Raw genomic sequence first — 21,462 nt, forward strand, 5'->3', positions numbered from 1 at the left:
CTTTCAAATTAATTACTCCAGACATTTACGATATCCTTATCTTCAGTTTTCACATCACGTTTATCATCCTTGATTCCTTTTATACTCTTTCCACCATTTCTAAGCTTTTCGATATTAGTTATTTACTAGGAACTTTTGGTATGCTATCTTACATATTCTTTTTTTTTTTATGTTGAGCCCATACACAGGAGGTTGGTTGGTCAACCTATAGTACATTAGTACCGTGTATGGGTGGTGGGTTGGGAAAGGAGGAATTTGTTTACATTTGATTTGAATGACTTTAAATTGTATTCCTTGGGAAACACAGCAGGTGGAAGACTGTCCCACAGTGCAGCAGTTGCAGGGATGAAGGAAGAGGAAAAAAAACTTGTTCTGTTTGTTTCTAGGTGAACTGTGAAGGGATGTTGCGCAGCAGCTGTATGTGTTCCAATGAGTTTAGTACTAAGCGGAAGAATTATTGATGATATTTACGATGAGCATTTCCCATGGAAATATTCTACAAATATTTCCATGGGAAATTCTTATTTTTTCTATCCTTACAACTTACACCACATACTACTCTAATTGGATCAATGAATGTCATCTTCAGAGTTTGCCACGGAGACTCCACGGTTTAGTTCTCGTTTTCAAAATGCTTCAAATTTTCTTCAATAATGTTTGTATAGTTCAGTCTAGATTTACCTGTAAGAGCTGCTCAACTTTAATACTTTTTAAAATTTTCTTATATATATATATAAAATTTTCTTATATATTCTTTTCAATGTGATATCCATTTATATCCTGCTTAGTACTAAGTATTGGTCACTCCAATTTCAAATCCTCTGTATACTCTTGTATCCTAAACCAGCATGATGATGATATCAATATGACCTAGTCAATGAAGCTTTTCTTATTTCTTGTGTCTTCTCTCCATATAAACTCATGCACAACTTTATGTTGAAACATGGTGCTGGTGTTAGTGATAATGATGTGTCCAGTAAATATTTACCATTATTAGCTTTGCCCCCTTCTACAAAATTTCCCAAAATGTTACTATATGCATGGTGGGATTCATATCCTACTCTGTTGTTCAGATCTCCAACAAGGACAACTTTTGGCATTTTTCTTTATGTCAGGTTTCTGTTCTAAAGATTTAAAAACTTCCTCCACTTCTTCCTTAGAAGAACATTCATTTGGACCATAGGCATAAATAAGTTTCATTGTCCATTTCCCCATCTTGTAGTTTGCCCACATAACTCTACTTGAAATTGCCTTCCAATCAAGAAGTTTATCTTCATGTTTGGTGTTGAATGCTATTGATACTCCTTCCTTTCCTTGATCATTACTGCCTGAAAACAACATTCTATAGTTAAAACAATTAACAAATGGACAGAAAACAATGGTCAAAAACGAAAGGACAAAATGACACTGTCAAAGTATCTTAATAAGGAATGTGGTCATCCTGACAGCAATACAGCATGCAAAATGATGTTTCACAGTGTTAATAGTGGTGTCTGGGAGCTCCATTTGTAATAGCAACAATTGCTCCTGCAAGGCTCTCTTAAAGTCCTTGAGTTTTTATTTTATTTTGGTGGGGGGGAGGGGGGGTTGAGAGTAGCAACATGTCTACCTAGAGCATCCCAGACACGCTCAACGATTAAGGTAAGGAGATCTGGCAGTCCAGTTAATATGTATGTATGTACAATAGTCTCTTCTTAAAGATACTAGTTCATGAGATCTGCTTGATGAGGATGAGCATTAGCATCTTGAAGGTTAAATGTCTCTCCATTACACCTGCATAACAGATGATCATAGGGGTCCAAGACCCCATCTTTATAAGCTGCAGCATTCATGGTTGTGCTACAAAGCACATACAGGTCGGTGCATCCACCGAATGAGATGCTTCCCCAAACCATCACACTACCTCCACCATAAGTGTCCCTTTTTACAAATATTAGAGGGATGATAATATGTTGATGGTTCTCTCTAGATCAGTGTATGCCTAGTATTGCTTTGTAGAGAGAACCAGGGGCATATCATCATCATCTCTCTAATATCTGTGAAAGGGACACTTATGGTGGAGGTAGTGTGATGGATGGAGAGGCATCTTGTTGGGTGGACACACTAACCTGTACATGCTTTCTGGCAGTACTACAAATGCTGAAACCTAACCAGACAGAGGTCCTTGAAATTTTCTGTCTTTCTTGTGTCCTGGGAAAAAGAGCTCAAGACATGAGACCTTTCATAAATTTAAATTCGCAAACTTATAATTTTTAATTTTAGTAAAATGAACATATCTTATGAGAAAATGCACAAATATATGTGAATCTATATTAAGCATTCCATATAATAATGGACTGCATTCAATAATTACATATAGGATTGTATCATATAAGTTATGATTATTAAAATGTTATTACTAATTAATGAAACAATTTGATGATTGGAATAAGACTAACTCAAGTGCACTGAAACTGCCACACGTAATAGACATAGCCAATCCAAGACTGATTTTTACAAGATTACGCCTCTCAGGTAGTTTATTAGTTAAACAAAATCAAAAGTTCACTATGAAAATAGCCAAATGACTTTAATACTGTAACTTTTTTTTTTGTGTGTGTGTTTTTAATGTGGCTCCCACCCATGAAAGATTTTTATATAAACCTATAGCACATTATATTGTAGTATTATAGTAATGTATGGTGAAGTTATTTCTTATTTTTATTTTTAAATTTGGGTCACATCTGATAACTTGTGGGTAAAATATTTTATAATTTTAATTTTCCTTAATTTTATAATTTCAATATTTTTCAATTTAACTTCAAAATGAAATACAGGGTGTTCGGGATAAATTTGACAGTTTCGTAAGGAAAAAGAAAATCTTCTTTGTATCTATTAAATTTAATGAATTGACAAAAAAACATTACAGGCAGAGTTAATTACAATACTATCAACAAGATTTACTCAAAATAACCACCATTAGCATCGATCACAGCTTCAATTCTGCTTCGGAACCTCGAACAAGCTGATGCTACAGTCTCCCTGGGAAGGGCCGCAAAAACTGTTTTAATTTTATCCATTAACTGGGCTTTTGTATTACTGGAAGTGCGATTGGTGTCTTTTTCAACTGCGCCCCATACAAAATAATCCATGGGGTTAAGGTCTGGGGAGTTTGGAGGCCAAACATTTGGACTGGTGAAGTCGTAGAAATTTTCAGACAACCATGTTTGACTTTTCCCAGAGGTGTGGCAAGGGGCCGAATCCTGCTGCCATACATACGGCCTACCATTGGCTACCCTTGTTATCCAGGGCTTGACTACAGTTAGCAACTCCACGAACAAAGCCCGAATTCCAATGCCAGGGTTCTTCAACACCTGTTCCTGCAGATTTGCGAGGAATTCTGCTGTACGAACGCAATCAGATCGTCTGCTAGGGCTCTTTCTTCTTGCTACATCCTCGTAGTCACCATTGCAAGTCTCTAGTTCATGCCTGATTGTTTTTACTGTATTCAGGGAGCATTGGGCAGCAGTCGTAATATCCTTATTTTGATGGCGGGCACGAATCATCATGATACAAGTTATTCTCTTCCATGATTCAGGTTGGTTCCAGCTATCCATCCTTTCTGACATCTTGTATATGAATGAAGAAGGGTCCAAACTTTTAAATGAAGAGAAGTGTGTGTTAATACATGTAACTTACGGAAAAATATAATTAATTATAAATATGTCAAATTTATCCCGAACACCCTGTATATCTGTCAACTTTGAAAACTTTAAGAAATCTAAAAATGAGGAAGTCCAAAGCAGATTTCATGTAAGGGATTGTACATGGAAGGTAGTTCACATTTTGAACTACCTTCAAGTACTCAGAAATAATTAAGGTTGATCAGTCATTTTAAACTTTGTAAAACAAGAAAATTAAGTGATATATTGTATCTAAATTTACAACCAAAGATGGTATCTAATTCAAACAAATAGTTCTTTAAAACATGAATCAATTTTAGAATAAAATTATGAGGGTTGTTTGAAAAGTTTGGTAAATTTCCAATAGATGGCGACACAATTCGTTCATTCATACCAGTGTTGGCATGTATCATCTTTTTCATGACCCTGGCAAAATTTTAGCCACGTGAGATGTGTGGTAATTGTTTGGCAAACATTTAAAATTACCATGTTTGTATATTTCATAAAAATGGAGAAAAAATGAGTTTTGTGCAGTGATAAAACACTTTTATTTGAAGAAGTGGATGGCTGTGCAAATCAAAGCCGAGTTAGATGCAGTTCATGGGGACTCTCATTGGGAGGGAAACAACTTTATTACATAGTAGTTGTTATTGGTGAGATGCTACCTAGTCTAGCCATAAATACTATTACAATATACTGTTTATGACATTTGTTTCATTAGAAGACAAGTTATAGTGCCAAGAGTGACAGTATGTTTTGAGGAACGGTCGGAAAATGAGTTTCAAACAGAGAGCTGCGATTGACTTTTGTGTTAAACTTGGTAAAAGTTTCACCGAAATGCATCAAATGCTTCAAAAAGCATACAGTGATGAATGCTTATCCTGTACTCAAATTTATGAGTGGTTTAAGTGATTTCAAAGTGGTCGTGACGCTCGAGGACAACAAAAAGCCAGGCTGTCCGAAAACTGGACTGAGTGAAGATAACATCCAAAAAGTGTGATTTCATCAAAGAAAACCCGAAATCACCTGTGAGATTGATTGAAGATGAATTGGGGATTCCAAAATCAGCTGTGCACAACATTTTGACTGAGAGTTTGGGCCTTCGTAAATTGAATTCGCGATTTGTTCCCCACAAGTTGATCGACGACCAAAAAATGTATCAAACTGAACACTGCAAGGATCTCATTAAAACAGCTCGTAAGTACTCAAACTTCCTTGAAATGATTGTTACTGGTGACGAAACATGGTATTTTGAGTATGAGCCCAAAACAAAGCACCAGAAGAGGGGCATCCGAAAAAAAGTCGCTTGGAAAAGTCAAAAGTAAAGACAATGCCGATTTGTTTCTACAAATTCAAGGGTATTATCCACAAAGAATTCATTTTGCCTGGCCAAATGGTCAATGGGGAGTTTTATCTCGAAGTTTTGAAGCGATTAATAGCAAGAATTCGTCGTGTATACAGCATGAATATCATGATGCAGGCAGCTGGTCACTTTTGCATGATAATGCACCATCTCATCGTTCGAACATTGTGAGACAGTTTTTGAGCAAAAACCAAGTTTGTGTGTTGGATTACTTGCCGTATTCATCTGATTTAGCACCCTTTACCTGTTACTTCTTTCTCTTCCCCCAACTTAATTTGCCGATGAAAGAAAAGCGATACACCACTGAAAACGTTCAAGCAGCAGTAACCACGACCCTCAACAGCATCCCAAAAACTGATATAAAAAACTCATTTAACGAATTAATTGCTGTATCGAAGCTGAGGGAGAGTATATTGATTGAAATAAATGATTTGAATAATTATAATTGGCCTGTGTTTCATTTTCTATCAAAAGTTCAGTTTCTTTTTGGACAGGGTGTATAAACCACATGTATAACGTGCATATAGCAACACTCAATATATGAAATGTCCTCCTTTTGCCTTCAAGCATACCCAAAGTCTGTGAGGCCACATATCAATAGTGGCATACACAATCCAAAGAAAACACTGCCACTGCTCGCTCCAAATCCACCTTCAGGCTGGCAAATGCTGGGGTGTTGTTTCTTGCAGGCTCTTTCAAGCTTGGACTACAATTTTAAGTTCAATGGATTCAGATTGGGACTTCCAGATAGCCAATCAGTTGGTGACGTGATCATGCACATCCACCTCCAACTATTGTTGTGTGGTCCTTGCCTTGTGTGCAGGGGCTGAATCCTGTTCAAAGTTCCACTTTGAACCTACCACGACACAAGGCGTTGTTCAGGAGCCATACCACAGGTTCCAGTACAGTGTCTTGATATACTTTGGTGGAAGTTTTGACTCCTTTCTTGCAGAAATGCAACTTGGACTCCCCTGCTCCCAACAAACATGTTACCCACCACCACCAAACAAACTATCACTGATGTGGGGTAATGACCTCTGAATCTTGGATGCTATGCCACATGCTGTGAACTATTCGGGGTATATACCCAATCATTCTGGCAGTTAAACAACTCTTCAGTGGTGAAAATCTTCTTATCTGTGAAGAGGATCTCTGAGTCTGTTGTTTGCATACCACTGGAGAAGTGCCTTTCATTTTATCACCCTGTCTCAAAAGTTGTGATGTTAGGAAGTGTCCAGTAGAGTGACGATAGGCTATCATTCTCAAGTCATCAGTTAGTACACGTGACATATCATTCTTTGCAGAAACGTTCATATCTCACAACATCACTTTCTGCATTCTCACAGGATTATGGTGGAGGTGTGCCTTCATAGTCCTAACAAACTGTTACATTCTAATGCAGCATGGGTCAACCTGTTCTTTGGTGGTCAGATATGTCTTCTGTATCATTATAATGGTTAATGGTCTGATACACAAACATCCTATTGATCCCAAGTGTTTTTAGAATGTTGAAAATAACAGGTGGATGTATTCCAACCTTATGAAGGGCTATTACAGCCACATGGTTCTCATAAACTCCCCACTGCATGTTAACCAGCACAGCTAGACAACCTCTCTCTCTACTAATAAATGCGAATGTTGGCTGTGCACAGTGCCACTAACGGAACCAGATTCATATTTGTGAGAAGTGAGGGTGTGTGCGTGTGCAGAAGTTGTAAGAGTATTTATGGAAAGACTATGTATTTAGAATCATCAGCACTCTCCTAATCTCAACAAGTATGGTTAGTATGGTTACATTAATTTATGAAAGATGTGAGACTATCATATGGAAGACCTGATAGCCTGACTTCTTTAAATTAACTTTGTGGTTATCAGATCCACAGAGGGTGCCATGTTAGGACATTCATTCTGTTATCAGTTACAATTTAAATTGTTTTCCTCAATTATGTAGTTTACTGTGTGTGTGTGTGTGTGTGTGTTATAATTGTACTCTGATGATACTGGTTAGAAAACCAACAAAATATTAGTGATTTAAAATAAAAATATTTTTCCCTCTCTTGATATTGTTTATACCATAAACATAATTATGAATTATCAACGACACCTAAGCCTTTCTGTACATAATATAATTGAAAGATTCTCAAAAGCATCACAACAGCTTTACCAAAGTAACAAATTTTAAATAAAAAAAGTAATTAAAAAAATTGCAAAAGATTAACAGATTGAAAAGTATACTATCTCCCATTAAGGAGATAAAGTAGGTCATTAGATCTATTTAAGTTGTAACAATGTAATAACATTTTACAAATTTCCTTATAAAGAAGTTCCATAAGGAATTGGCTCTTATAGAGGATTTTTGTCTTATTCCACATGCTTAGCTGAGATGGCATGTTCAGCAATGCAGTGTTATTCAGATTCACAATACTTGATAAAAGATTTAATTCTCATGACAGAAAATGGTATATCTTGGAAACTGTGCAAAATCAAACAGGCAGCATGAGCAAGGGATCTGGTAGATGCATGGAAAACCAAAGAGATGAAAGTGTGCTCATTTTAAAAATTTATGGAATTTACAACCGTGTTAAAAAACTTTTATATTATCCCGACATTTCGTTCTTCACATCAAGATCATCATCTGGGGCATACATCAATATACAAGACAAGCTGAGTTACATTATTAACTGTAAGCTAAAGAAACAATGCTGTGATCACATTGATCACTATGGAGTATACTGGATTTATTGTACTTGCAACATACCATATATAGGAGAAACAGGACGCACAATTCCTATCAGACAAAAAGAACATAAACGACACATTAAATATAATAATTATGGTGAAGCTGGCCTTTCTGATCATGCCTTGAATACCTTACACAGAATTGACTGGAAAAGCACTAGCTGTCTACATCGCACTAAAACATGGTATGAATGGAAATTTAAGGAAGCATGTGAGATTATTATCAACCACCCCAATCTGAACAATAATGATGGTCTAAAAATCCCAAACATATGGAAAGTATATATTAGACCCATGGAACGTTCCTCACTAAGAACAACTATAAACAGGACTGTAGAAAATCCAGTATCTTAAAAGCAAAAATAAGAATTGTAAAACTAAATATAGGATATCATTGTTTCTGAAAGAAAACCATCTGAAAGAATGGTTATTCCAGTCATTGTAAATAGAATTTAGCTTGATGTAATTTGTAACCCCCCCCCCACTAGAGGTCATGCCAGTAGAATAACATGTGATCAAAGCATTGTTTCTTTAGCTTACAGTTAATAATGTAACTCAGCTTGTCTTGTATATTGATGTATGCTCCAGATGATGATCTTGACGTGAAGATCGAAACGCCGGAATAATAAAAAATTTTTTTTAACATGGTTGTAAATTCCATAAATTTTTAAAATGAATGCTGATCACCATGTAACTCTGAAAGAAAGGAGATGAAAGTGTGCTTTCTTTTTGGTGAAAAAAAGAAATGTGGAGATTTTTAAGACAGGATGAAATGCCACATAAATGTTGGGAGGATTTAAAATTCTTGCACACTTTCAGATATTCCTTAAACAAAGGGAAGTGGAATATGAATAATTCCTTTTTGGGCAGATAAGGCAGGAGGAATATTATAGCTGTTGAAAGTTTTGTTAATAAAGGCTTCAGTCAAAACATTTGCCAAGAAGGATGATTCAATGTAAGGCAATTCTTGATGTAATAATAAGAACATAAAGATTAAACACAATGCATTAAGATTCTCACAGTTCCAATTTTTTAATTAGTTTATATTATATTTATATAAGTGTCTCCCAATTCTTTCCATCTGTTTCTATCCTGAACTTATTGGTGCCAAAGAGTTCCAACTGTTTTTTTTTTTTATATCATCTGATCATCTTCTTTCAGGACTTCCAGTTGATCTTTTATCTTCATATGGTGACCACTCAAAGTAAAACGTTTTGTCCATCTATTGTCTTTGAGTCTTGCGATGTATCCTGTCCATTTCCATTTCTTTCGAAGTATGTTTTCTCCAATATCTAAAAATTTTATTTTAGTTCTTATTTCTTCATTTCTGATTTTATCTCTGATCTTATGTTTAGCAGGCATCTTTCCATTCTTCTTTCTGTTTTTTGCATTTTATTTATTATTTCCTTTTTAAATGGCCAGGTTTCTGCTCCTTATGTCATAACAGGCAATACATATTAGTTGAACAATCTTGCTCTGTTCTCAGGTTTTATTTTGCTGTTTAAAAATCTCTTCAATTTTCCAAAAGCTGTCCATCCCATTCCTATTCTTCTTTTCACTTCTTCCATAACTCCTTGTTTCTTCGTTGTTAACAATTTTCCTAAGTACACATACTCATCTACTATGTCAATTTCTTTATTGTTTATCTTAATAACGTCGTGTCTTTCATCGTATCCTTTTAAAATTGCTAATGAAATTGCTAAAAAAAATGACAAACCTTTTATCTAATTCAATTTCTAGTGATTTAGTTGTTGGATCTATCATTTCTTTTAAATCTTTTATATTGTTTGCAATAATATGAATATCATCAGCAAATCTTAAGTTATTTAATTCCATTAATATTGACTCCTTTATTGGACCATTCTAAATTACTCATCATATGTTTCAGTGTTAATGTGAAGAGTTTGGAAGAAATTGTATCTCCTTGCTTTAGTACTAGATTAATGTGAAAATATTTGCTTATTTCATTCAGAATGATATTTGAAGTAACATTTCCATAAATATATTTTATTATGTTAATAAATTGTTTTTCAATGCCATAATCTCTAAGAGCTTCTATTATGGATGATGTTTTTATGCAATCAAAAGATTTTTTGTAATCTATGAAGGCTATGTGAAGAGGAAGGTTGTATTCATTGCATTTTTTAATAAGCAGGCTTACTGATTGAATATGATCTATTGTACTAAAGTTCTTTCTGAAACTAGCTTGTTCATAGAGTTGTACTGAATCAAGTCTCGTTTCTAATCTATTAGTTATAATTCTAGTGAAAAGCTTATAAATATGGGATAACAAACCAATAGTTTTCTGGTTTTAATTTACTTCCTTTTTTATGCAGTAAAATAATATTTGCATTATTCCATATTTGGGGTGTTTCTCCTTTTTTGATGCATCTATTGAAAAGAATTTTCAATTCTTCTTTTAGAATATCCTCACCTTCTTTAATCATCTCTATTATTAAACCATCCTCCCCAGCAGCTCTACTGTTTTTCATTTGTTTTAATGCTTTTTCAATTTCAAACATTTCTAATGGAGGTATATCAGAGGTATTGTCATAATCTATTTTTTCTGTTGATTCTGAAATTTTCTTTCTATCTTCACTTTTATACAGATTCATGTAGAAATTTTTTGCTTCTTCTGTGATTTCCTGTTTGCTAAATAAATTTCCATTTGTGTTCAAGAGCTATAATATTCTTTCTTCCAAATGAAAGGATTATCTCCACTTATGTTATGCTGCCTCCACAATGCCTTTTTCTTGCAAATTGCATGCTTCACCTCTTCAGCCATTCATTTTACACCTACCTTATTTAATCTCCTGAATTTAGAATGCACTCACTCATTGCCTCTGCCATACACTTCCTGAGTAGAGACCAAGCAGCACTGATTTCCTTCTCACTCAATTCCTCATTCCATGATATCGCTGCAAGCTGTCCCCTGAGTTCATCATAATCACCTGTCTTATAGTTCCATATATAACCCTTTCTTACAAAAGTCCTGATATGGCTGGCCACCACTCAAGTGATCACTTTCACCAACTGGAGGAAGATGTGACACTTCATTTATTTACAACAATATCTTTTAATGAGATAATCACATCCAAGGCTCTTGATCCATGTGTATCTTCTGTTATGTACTGCTTAAGGTAGTAGTTATCCCTTAAAAACTCAAGAAATTCACCCACTTTGTTTCCTAATGCTGTCTCTTCATTCTGGACTATATTACCATAAATGAAATCACCCTTTTCTTATTAGCCAGACCAATTTGCCTAAACATTTCCTTCTTGCTGGATCCACATTACTAGGTCTATAGCAACAACTTACTAAGCATTTCATCCTGTCCACCTCCACTTCATACCATATTGTTTCGAAAGCACTGTCAATATTTGCTCCTTGCATCTCTACCCTAGGCATATTCATGCATTTAAACTTATTGTAATTTAGTTTAATGGAATATGTCTAATATAGGGATGGAAATTTAAAAAAATTATGCTAAAAAGGTGAAGCATTGTGATTAAACAATTTATCCTTAAACAGATAATAGAGTTCACTGTATAATATTAGATTTTAGTGAATCTTTTGATATTTTTGATATCAAAGGTCTAAGAATTAGAGGTTACAATCACGTGCACAGCAATTGGTTTAGTTAAGGAGTAGTAAAGAAGAGTATAATTAGCTATAGATGATGAGAAATCAGTTCTAACAGATTGAATTTGGAATGTGAGAGGATGCTGACTAGCAGCTGCTCACATTTTAACAATATTCAAGAGAAAAGAGCTGAGGCAAATCAAAGCCTATAAAATACGAAAGGGGCACATGGCAATATCAGAAACTAGAGATTAGTGATTAAAATGAGCGCGAGGACAGAGAGAGATATGGAAGGAACTTCACCACCTATCACATATTGAAAAATTTGTTCTACGTCCCATAAAATTTATTTTTTAACTTACATGTTTCTTGAAACCATTAGAAGTAAGAGGTAAAGTAAAGTGAAGGAGGTGATTATTTTGGAAGGTACGAATTATTCAAAAGGATAAATATGATTATAAGGGAGAATTATTAAAGAAACACTGCAATTATGGAAAAAAGTGAGAGAAAAGACAATGATTTTGATACCACAATATGACAGGAGCAGTTGGAAAGGAAGCTATGACCATAAATAAGTTAATGCATAAGTATTATTCTGGCAGTATTATGTACTATAGTAGTATTATGCACATCAGTATCATGATGTGCAGTTTGTTCTTTGTATCTGAATAGGTTTGGAGTTAGGCATGAAAATGTGCTGCTGAATGTGAAAGTACAAAATCAGGGAAACTAGAGATACTGGAGTAGGGAAGAAAGGTGCTTGGCTTCCATGATGCCTGTGTACATATGAAGACACCAATGAGTTAGGGAATGCAAAGGATAATGTGGATGGTATGAAGCAACAGATGAGCTCAGTAAGTGCAGGGTGAATAATTATTAATGGAGACTTCCACTACAGCAACAACAGGAAGAAGGAAATGGAATTTATGCAGCTAATAAGAAAAATATTACCTAAGTCAGTATGCAATGGAAGGTACCAGTTTGAGAGTGCTGTATCTAGTGAATACATCACAGCAGCTACGTTGCCTGAATTGGGAGTGAACATGCGACCTTGACTTGGGAGGTGGCTAAACAGGGGTCGTGGAGGGAATTTAAAGAGAAAGATAATCGGCAAGCTCATGAAAGCATAAGCAAGAATGGTGGCCAATATGGCAGGAACAAAGTCAGATTTATTCTTATCAGAGTGTGAAAGGAAATTCCAAAGAATTGTTTCTCTGGGTATGATAACTCTGATGAATGCTAATGGTAAGAAGGTGATAGAAATAGATTAACTGATGAATTACAGAATAATCACTTTACAAGGGTATATGTTGATGTTTAGTAGAATAAACAAACGTCTATAGATAATACATGCTAACTAAATTTATTTAGTTAATAAATTATTATGCAAATATTTTGCCTTGGTTACTAAGAAATATACAGAGTATATGCACACATGCAAACTGACAAGAAAGCAAACAGACTGAGTGTGAATGGCAGGATCCTATAATCCTAAATGGTGCACTATATGGATGCGATGATGTTAACTTGCTTCTTCAGCAAGTCTAAGAGGCATCCAATATTAGAGAGTAGTTTATGTAGGATAAAAGTGCAGGAGAAGGTAAGTGACTAATGATGCCCTCTATGCTCAATGCTGGTGCTATTTTTTTTTTTTTTTTTACTCCTGCACACAAGGCCTATAACAAATAAATGCCATAATGAATAAGATTAATTATGAAATAATAATACTTATGTAAGGAAAACATTTGTTTAAATACATACACAATTTTTGGCTAAGTTTTGTAACACTTGATATCTAAGTGCATGTGACAATATATCATATATTGTTACTGCTACTGGTTCCTCTTCCATGTTGTAACTGGAAGATATCCAAGCATAGCAGCTTTTGGAGGGTACTGTTGAGGCCATGCTTGAATTGGAGTCTGGGCATGCCCTGCGTGGGAGTTGGATCCACAAGTTCTTCACCCCCACTACATGATCCTACACTATAAATTTTCCTAACATTCTAACACGAAAGACAGTATAAAAATTATAGTACTTTTGCACTTAAAAAATCTCCCAAAAATTTCAAAAAATATTAACAATATCAATAACAACAAAAAATAAAAACATAAAATGGAAGGGGAGGTAATAGAACAAAGGGGAAGTGAGAAACAGGTTCTTTGCAGTATGGTAAATGCAGATGGATTGAATGAGTTTAAAGTAGTTTGATGAACTTTGTTAGTAACAGCGTGTACCTCCCCATGATGAGTCTTTTGACTCCATAGAGGTTGGGTCTGAATAATAATACTAATTATTTTGGAAGTTTATTTTCATTATTATTACGTGACACCTTCAAGGAGTCTAAGACCCCATCGCTGGAGAGAACTCAGCACAATATATCTCCACGGATCAGCAAACTTGCCTATAATTCAAAAAATCCATATAAGATTCCTCTTATCAAGACCAGAATCACACTCAGGCTTTTGCTTTTATCAACTGAAAGACAATGTCCTGTCATTCTCCCAAATTGCACTATGGAGGCACTAAAACAAAAAATTGCAAAATATACACACAAAAAATCCAGCAAAACTTCATGCGAAAAAAATAAAATAAAATAAAATAAAGCCTCCATATACTTTACTGACATCAAGAATGTGCATTGTAGCTTACAGACATCCAAACCTAATCTGTTATTCATCACTGAACCTCAAATGGCATCCTTTACAAATATAACTAACTGAACTTTCTGTAAATATGATGCCTTCTGTAAGAAGCAGGTGAAATATGTGCTTTTGGTGGTCTGATATCCAATGCCAAAGACTGTAATCTTCTTTATATGATCTGCTTTGGTTCTACTTCATTTCAAGATTTTACCATTTCATTCTGTATGCTGTCTTTACCACTCTCCAAACTTATAATGATTATACTGACCATTTTTGATTATCTATCTCTAAAAGTGGAACAGTCTAATTATCCAAACCACGAGACAATCTTCCTAGGAGATTTCAATATCCACAATTACAACTGGCTCCTCTTCTCTAACTTCAGAGACCAAACGGGAAAAGAAAAAGAATGGTTTACTGTCAATAACAATCTGATGCAAATTGCTAACCTAACCAACCATAATTTCAGATAATCCTCCATCATTTTTCTAACATCCTGAACTTTTCTAAACTAGTTCTCCTCCAAATACACTGCTGACGTTAGCTCTCTTCTTGATAACTACAACCACTACCTTATTCATATTTCTTTTTCAACATATCATCCCTTCCCAAGTCAATCCTAGCCTCATACCCTATGGTACTACAAATGGTACCAACTGAGATGACCTTTGAAATTCTATTCTTCATTTCCATGGTCTGATTACTGGTGCCACTCTTTTGATTGCACTTGCTCTGATATAATAACTGAAATTATTCTTACTAGGATGTCTTTACTCCTCATCCACTCAAAAATTCCCAATCCTTATCAAAGCCTTGATTTTCTAGCAAATGTGCCAAAGCAGTCCAGGTACACATGCTGCATGTGTTCAACAACTGCAGTGGGAAAACTCCTGCCTATAACTGCAAACTACAACAGACTTTGTAAGGCTAGACTGCTATACTATGTTTCTGCTTCTCTCATCCTAATGGAACAATGGCAACATGTCCTAAAGATGAGGCAGATCTTTTGGCATCAGTCTTCTGCAATGCTTGTTAAGTGACCCAGGCAACCCCCCCCCTCAATTCTATTGCATAATCCACTCTCAGTATGCCTCCTCTGAACTTTTGCCAGCAGGACATAAAAAAAAAAGCAATAACCTTGCAAATACACAAAAATATGCAAATATCATCTGGACTTGAGGACTATATACAGTAAGTCCTCAGGCCCAGATGATTTTGTCTTAAATTTTTTTAATAAATTTAACCACCATTCCAGAGATGGTAACCGACTTATCATTCACTGCCTTCGATCCTATTTAATAATTTAATTATCTTGTCCTCTTAAATTAAACAACTTGGGCTAAAGCACTGCCAATTCTCAAATAATTTCTTAAATACACATGCAGATATCCTAATTCCATTACTGTATTCACATTGCATTGTATTGAGATTATGCAATAACTAATGCCTCCACTATCAAGTTTACTATCCATTCTTGTCTCATATGTCACTGCATTATCTCCACCTAGTTGACAGATCCTCATAAAATAATACTCAGTAATTCAACTACCACTTCTTGCAGCTATCACATTCCAACTGTTTGAATCTATTATTCTTCTATAATAATCCCCCCCCTTTTTTATTCACCATGTAGCTGAGATTTCCTCTATTTGCTTGCTGTTATTATTATCAAGAGAGATCTCCAGCGAGTCAGGGACTCATCAAGGAATGAGTCTACCAGATTAATCCTCCTAACTCTAGGAAAGTAATATCTCCCCTCACACAAAACACCTCGTTCCATGTTCCTTTGTGGTTTCTGATGAATGATACTGATCTGAGCCACTGTTATAATTACTTGCTCTGTAATTTCATATATATCCCATTTTTTATTTAAAATCAACTTCATACAAGACTGCAGAACCTAAAACACATTAGTGTATGTGTTGGCATAGGGTAGGACCCATCAATATTCTTGAATGCCTGGATATTGTAATTGGTTAACACCTCTTTGGGAGGACTGTTCCAGAAGACTGAAGCAGAGGGAATGAGAAAGGGGAGAAAAAAAGTAAGTTTGGTGGATTTGCAGTCAGACTGTAAAAGGGTGCTGAGGAGCTGCTCAAGAGGGATTATGGACATCAGAGCAGCAGAAGAACAGTATGCAAGGTGTACCCATAGAAAAGACAAAGCAGAAACTGACCATTGTGAAGAAGTGTTTGAAAGAATCAGTGAGAGGCAGTGATTTATTTTGAGATGGTATGCAACGGTATGAAGTACTGGTACCTTTATTATTAGTGATGTGTGAATACGGATGCAGTACGTTTAGAAACTTGCAATATTCAGTAATTTTTTTACAGATTTATTTAATATGCAAAATAAGCTTAGTTATTTAGTGAATTTACATTTTTCATTACATCCACTGTTAAGATATTTGCTACACAAAATTTTCATTAAAAATTGAGTGCAAAGGAGAGTTAAAAATTATATCAGGATTGTGGAATACTGATTATGAAGACAGATTAAGAATTTGTAGACTGCAGACACTAGCATACAGGGGTGATATGATTGAGGCTTACAAACTTCTGAAAGGGGCATACGGGATTTCAACTGATAGAATTTTTCAATTTATGGAGTGGGGAAAGGACAAGAGGGCATCCTTGGTAGCTAAGAAGGGAACGAGGGCTAGATTTTTTTCTCATAGGGTGGTGCGTGATTGGAATAGATTGCCATTGGATCTATTCCACTCGTGCACCACCCTATGAGAGAAAAATCTAACCCTCACTCCCTTCTTAGCAGCATTCATTCTCAGCTACCAAGGATGCCCTCTTGTCCTTTCCCCACTCCATAAATTGAAAAATTCTAGCAGATGAAATCCTGTATGACCATTTCAGAAGTTTGTAAGTCTCAATCATATCACCACCCCTCTTTTTCCTGTTTGCTAGTGTCTGCAGTCTACAAATTCTTAATCTGTCTTCATAATCAGTATTCCACAATCCTGATATCATTTTTAAACTCTCCTTTGCACTCATTTTTTAATGAAAATTTTATGTAGCAAATATCTTAACAGTAAATGTAATGAAAAATGTAAATTCACTAAATAACTAAGCTTGTTTTGCATATTAAGTAAATGCGTAAAAAAATTACTGCATCCTGCGAGTGCAAGCAGTGTGAACGAATTCAACAAGTATGATAACTGGTGCGTGTAGTATGTGGCCTCCCTCGATGAGTCCCTGACTTCCTGGAGGTCTCTCTTACTAATAATCGTATAGATTATTATAAAGAGATTTTACTTATTTCTTATATACTTGTATAATAAATTTATAATTAATAAACTGTGTTATACACTTCTTATTCCAAAAAAATTATCACATTATGAAGTAAAAATATCAGTAATTAATGTTTTAATTTTCTTTTCATATCCTTTTAATTTTCAATTTTTCCTGTAGCAAAGCATGAGTACCAGCACCTACTGTTTTACAAAAAAAAAAGCAATGGAGAGAGGTATCACTAATTGGCCAAACTGACATGATGTATTGGATAACATGAAGCATGGAATAAAGTAAAAGTAGAGACTATAATAAAATCATTTAAAAAGTGTGGTATCTCTAATCTTATGGATGGTACGGAAGATGATCTGTTGTGGGACACTGATGACGATGAAAACGAAATCAATTCACAGGATTCGAACTGGAATCCATATGACGATCATTTAAACAATGAATCTGAAGAACTATTTTCAACAGATGATGGATAAAATTAACATGAAAATTGAGGTTAATAATTATTATTTGTTTTTTAAGACTTACATCTATTGTAATATTTTAAATAAATTTATGTAACAAAAAATTAATCTCATTTGTTTATAAACACTGCCTATATTTTTTTATAACTATGTATTGTAACTACCTAAATGTTCATCCAAGAAATTAAGCTTCCCTTTTTATACTCGCTGTATAAGACGACCCATGATTTTGAGGGGTTTTCTGTAGTATTTGAGAGTAGTCTTATAAGTCAACATATACGGTACATCCCCCCCCCACACACACACACATTCATTTCATCAGTGAAATAAGATATTAATCCCACAAATTAAATCAAAATATGGGAATTCTGTCCCATAGAAATTCTTACATTTGGCTGTTCCCAATGACTTAATAAAATTGAATTTGATTTTTTGGTAATGAGCATTGTGAGGACCAGAAGATAAAGACATTCATGTTTGGTATTATGGATGGTGTAAACAGAAGAGGTAGACCATACAGAGAATGGATAGATGACATAAAGGGACTGGTGTGGAATGGGTATACAGAAACTGCAACACTGTGCACTGGACAAAGAAAGGTGGAAGAAGATGGTAAAGGAGGCATCAGACACCAACAGACATGGTTTGTGATGATGATGATGATGAAATCAAAGATATTTTATTTGAGAAAAATATCGTGAAATCCCAACTGGGAACCAGGGGATAAGATATTAGTATTATTTTTCAATAAGACTGCATTATACCTATGGTAGGTTCGTAGAACATTACTGCACTACAGGATACCAGATGATATGATAGGATATAATTCACCTTGTCCATGGATGAAGATATACAGATCTTTAGTAATAAAAGTTTTGTGGACCAGTCAAAATGCTGGAAACACTATATAGCTAATGAACTAATCATATTGCTCTACTATTCACATTATTATTTTGGTAACCTCCATGACATCAACATCCTCATCATGGAAGGCCCACTCAACCAGCAACACATCTATCATAATGTTATTTGAAGTTTCTACAATCCCTGCATTCACAATGCACTCCAGCAATGCATTTAACTCACCAACAACTCTTCACAACCTTCTTCACTGCATTTTTATACAACTTCGAGGGATGGCCTTCCCACCGTAACATCCACTTTTTTATTTTTATTTTTATAATTCCTTCTATATTAATCTGGTAGAATCTAATTAACTTGAAGGTCTCTATCATATCTCCTCTTTTCCTCCTATCTCACATTCCTTTCCTCTTCATAATACTCCAGAGTTCTGATATCACTTTGGTCATTCGTCTTTTGACCTTCTCTAGTGTTTCCACCTCACAATGAAACCAGACGACCAAATTCAGCACAACAGCCCATATGTGATCAGACCAACGTCTTATATAGAGGCAACACTACCACCTCCTTATCCCTATATGTCAATGTAATTTTTATCTTAGCAACAATACAATGTGCAGTCTTTGCAACACTTGCAATGTGCCCTTGGAACTTTAGTCCACTGTCTACCATTATCCCAAATCTCATCTGCTTCTTGAAGCAGCTATACCAAAACAGTATGTAGTCTTATATCTATGTATCCCAAAGGATAGCAAGTAGTCACCTTGCATTTCATAATATTAAAACTACAATCCCACTCATCTGTTCAAGTTAAAAGTCTATTCAAATCTTCCTGTAGAGAATTGACATCAGCAAACATTTGCAGCTCCCCCGTCAATCCACATGAGATATCATTAACAAATGAGTTAAACAGTAGGGGGGCCAACGAACAGAATTCCGAGGCATGCCACTGTCACCTTCATTTTCTAAGACACTGCTCCATCATGCCAATCTTCAATCATCTAACCAATCTGTTATCTAATCTCATCTTCTGCAGCTTATACACCAATCTGTCATGTAGTAATCTTTCAAATGGCATTGCAAAGTCCAAGCAAATCACTATGTGAAACTCCCTTATTCAACACATTTGTCACCTTATAAAATGTAAGCAGATTGCTGAAGCAAGATCTATGCTTCACAAACCCATGCTGGCCATCACAGAGAATCTTATGTCTATCAACCCAATCTTGTATTCTATTTCTAAGCAATTTTTTCAGCACTTTGATCACAATTGCTGGTCTATAATTGGAACCTTCTGTCCTAGAACAATGTTTGTGGAGAGGTATCATTTTGTCTTCTTTCCAATCTTTAGGAACCTTCCCCACTGCAAGACTTTCATTAAATAACCAAGTAAAGAGCATTGCTAACTCTTTTGCACATTCTTTAAAAATGTGGTGATATGTCATCCATTCCCACAGCCTTATTAACATCTAACTCAAGCAACACTTGATGCATCTCTGATTCTTTCATCTTTATTCTGGTAGTAAGACTTATACGTTGGTTAGACATAACTGGTAATTAATTTACGGAATTAACAACGCATATGAAGTATTTAATTAAAGATCACTTTAATGAATCACTTCTATATTTCGGCAATGTCACATTGCCAGCTTCAGGAACATAAAGATATGGTACGTGCACTAAGGAACTAACAAAGCAAATGAGGAAGAATGTAAGAAACTAATTTTGTTCCTAAAGTCCTAATGGTGCCCTCTTGCGGGCTAATTTGGTAGTCTTGGCAATTGGGCTGAAGTTCTCATAATGAAAGTCTCCCAAATTTGGGGCAGTTTCATGCACCCAAATTTGTTGAAGTTAGGAACGTTTTTTAGAGCTGCTGAAGATTCTTTGAATCTTTCGTATTTAAACTTGCTGCGATGGATTATTTTTGTTTTCTTTCAACGAATTTTATGGTGGGTATCTAAGGCATGGTCTGCCAACCCAGAGCAGCTGTACTGGTGAAACCGGATGTAGTCTTGGTGTTCTGAAATCCTGATATTTGTTGTTCTGCCTGTTTGGCCAAAGTAGGACAATTTGCAGCTGCAAGGGTTACGTTCCTAACCTCAACAAATTTGGGTGCATGAAACTGCCCCAAATTTGGGAGACTTTCATTATGAGAACTTCAGCCCAATTGCCAAGACTACCAAATTAGCCCGCAAGAGGGCACCATTAGGACTTTAGGAACAAAATTAGTTTCTTACATTCTTCCTCATTTGCTTTGTTAGTTCCCTAGTGCACGTACCATATCTTTATGTTCCTGAAGATGGCAATGTGACATTGCCGAAATATAGAAGTGATTCATTAAAGTGATCTTTAATTAAATACTTCATATGCGTTGTTAATTCCGTAAATTAATTACCAGTTCTTTCATCTTTAATTCTCCTTAGCCATGCCTCTTTCTACATGTTACACAGCATTAATCATATCACTATGATATACACTGATGAAGTGTTCATTAAATAATTCCACTATATCATTTGCTATGGTTATTATGATATCATAACTATCTACCAGTTATGATCAGTTTACCATAATTATTTTCCCTCTCTTGACACATAACAGAAAAATTCCCTTGGATAAGCAGTGACCTGAGTGGCCAATTTCCTCTCATATTCCACTTTTTTTTTTTTTTAACCATGATTGTCACTTTTCTGGCCTGCAGTTTATATTCTTCATGCATCTATTCACCACAAAATGTCATGTATCTCCTCTATAACAATTTCTTTTGTAACGCTGCTTGCTTGATTTCACTGTTCATCCATCTCACTTCTACTCCATTTATTTGCTTAACTCTTGGTATGCAGTTATGCATTACTTGTGTTAGATACTGTCTTATCATTTCCCATGCACTGTCAA

General features: G+C 35.2%; 1 protein-coding gene across 3 annotated transcripts in view; it reads right to left on the reverse strand.

The window, feature by feature from the left end:
• Positions 1 to 21,462, reverse strand: part of LOC150100998 (uncharacterized) — a 402,791-nt gene that overhangs the window by 366,962 nt on the left and 14,367 nt on the right. The window lies entirely within an intron of this gene.

The sequence above is a fragment of the Typopeltis vanoorti genome, chromosome 12 (genome assembly GCF_054136105.1).
Source record: "Typopeltis vanoorti isolate ZY-2024b chromosome 12, IOZ_Tvanoo_1.0, whole genome shotgun sequence".
Lineage (NCBI taxonomy): Eukaryota > Metazoa > Arthropoda > Arachnida > Uropygi > Thelyphonidae > Typopeltis > Typopeltis vanoorti.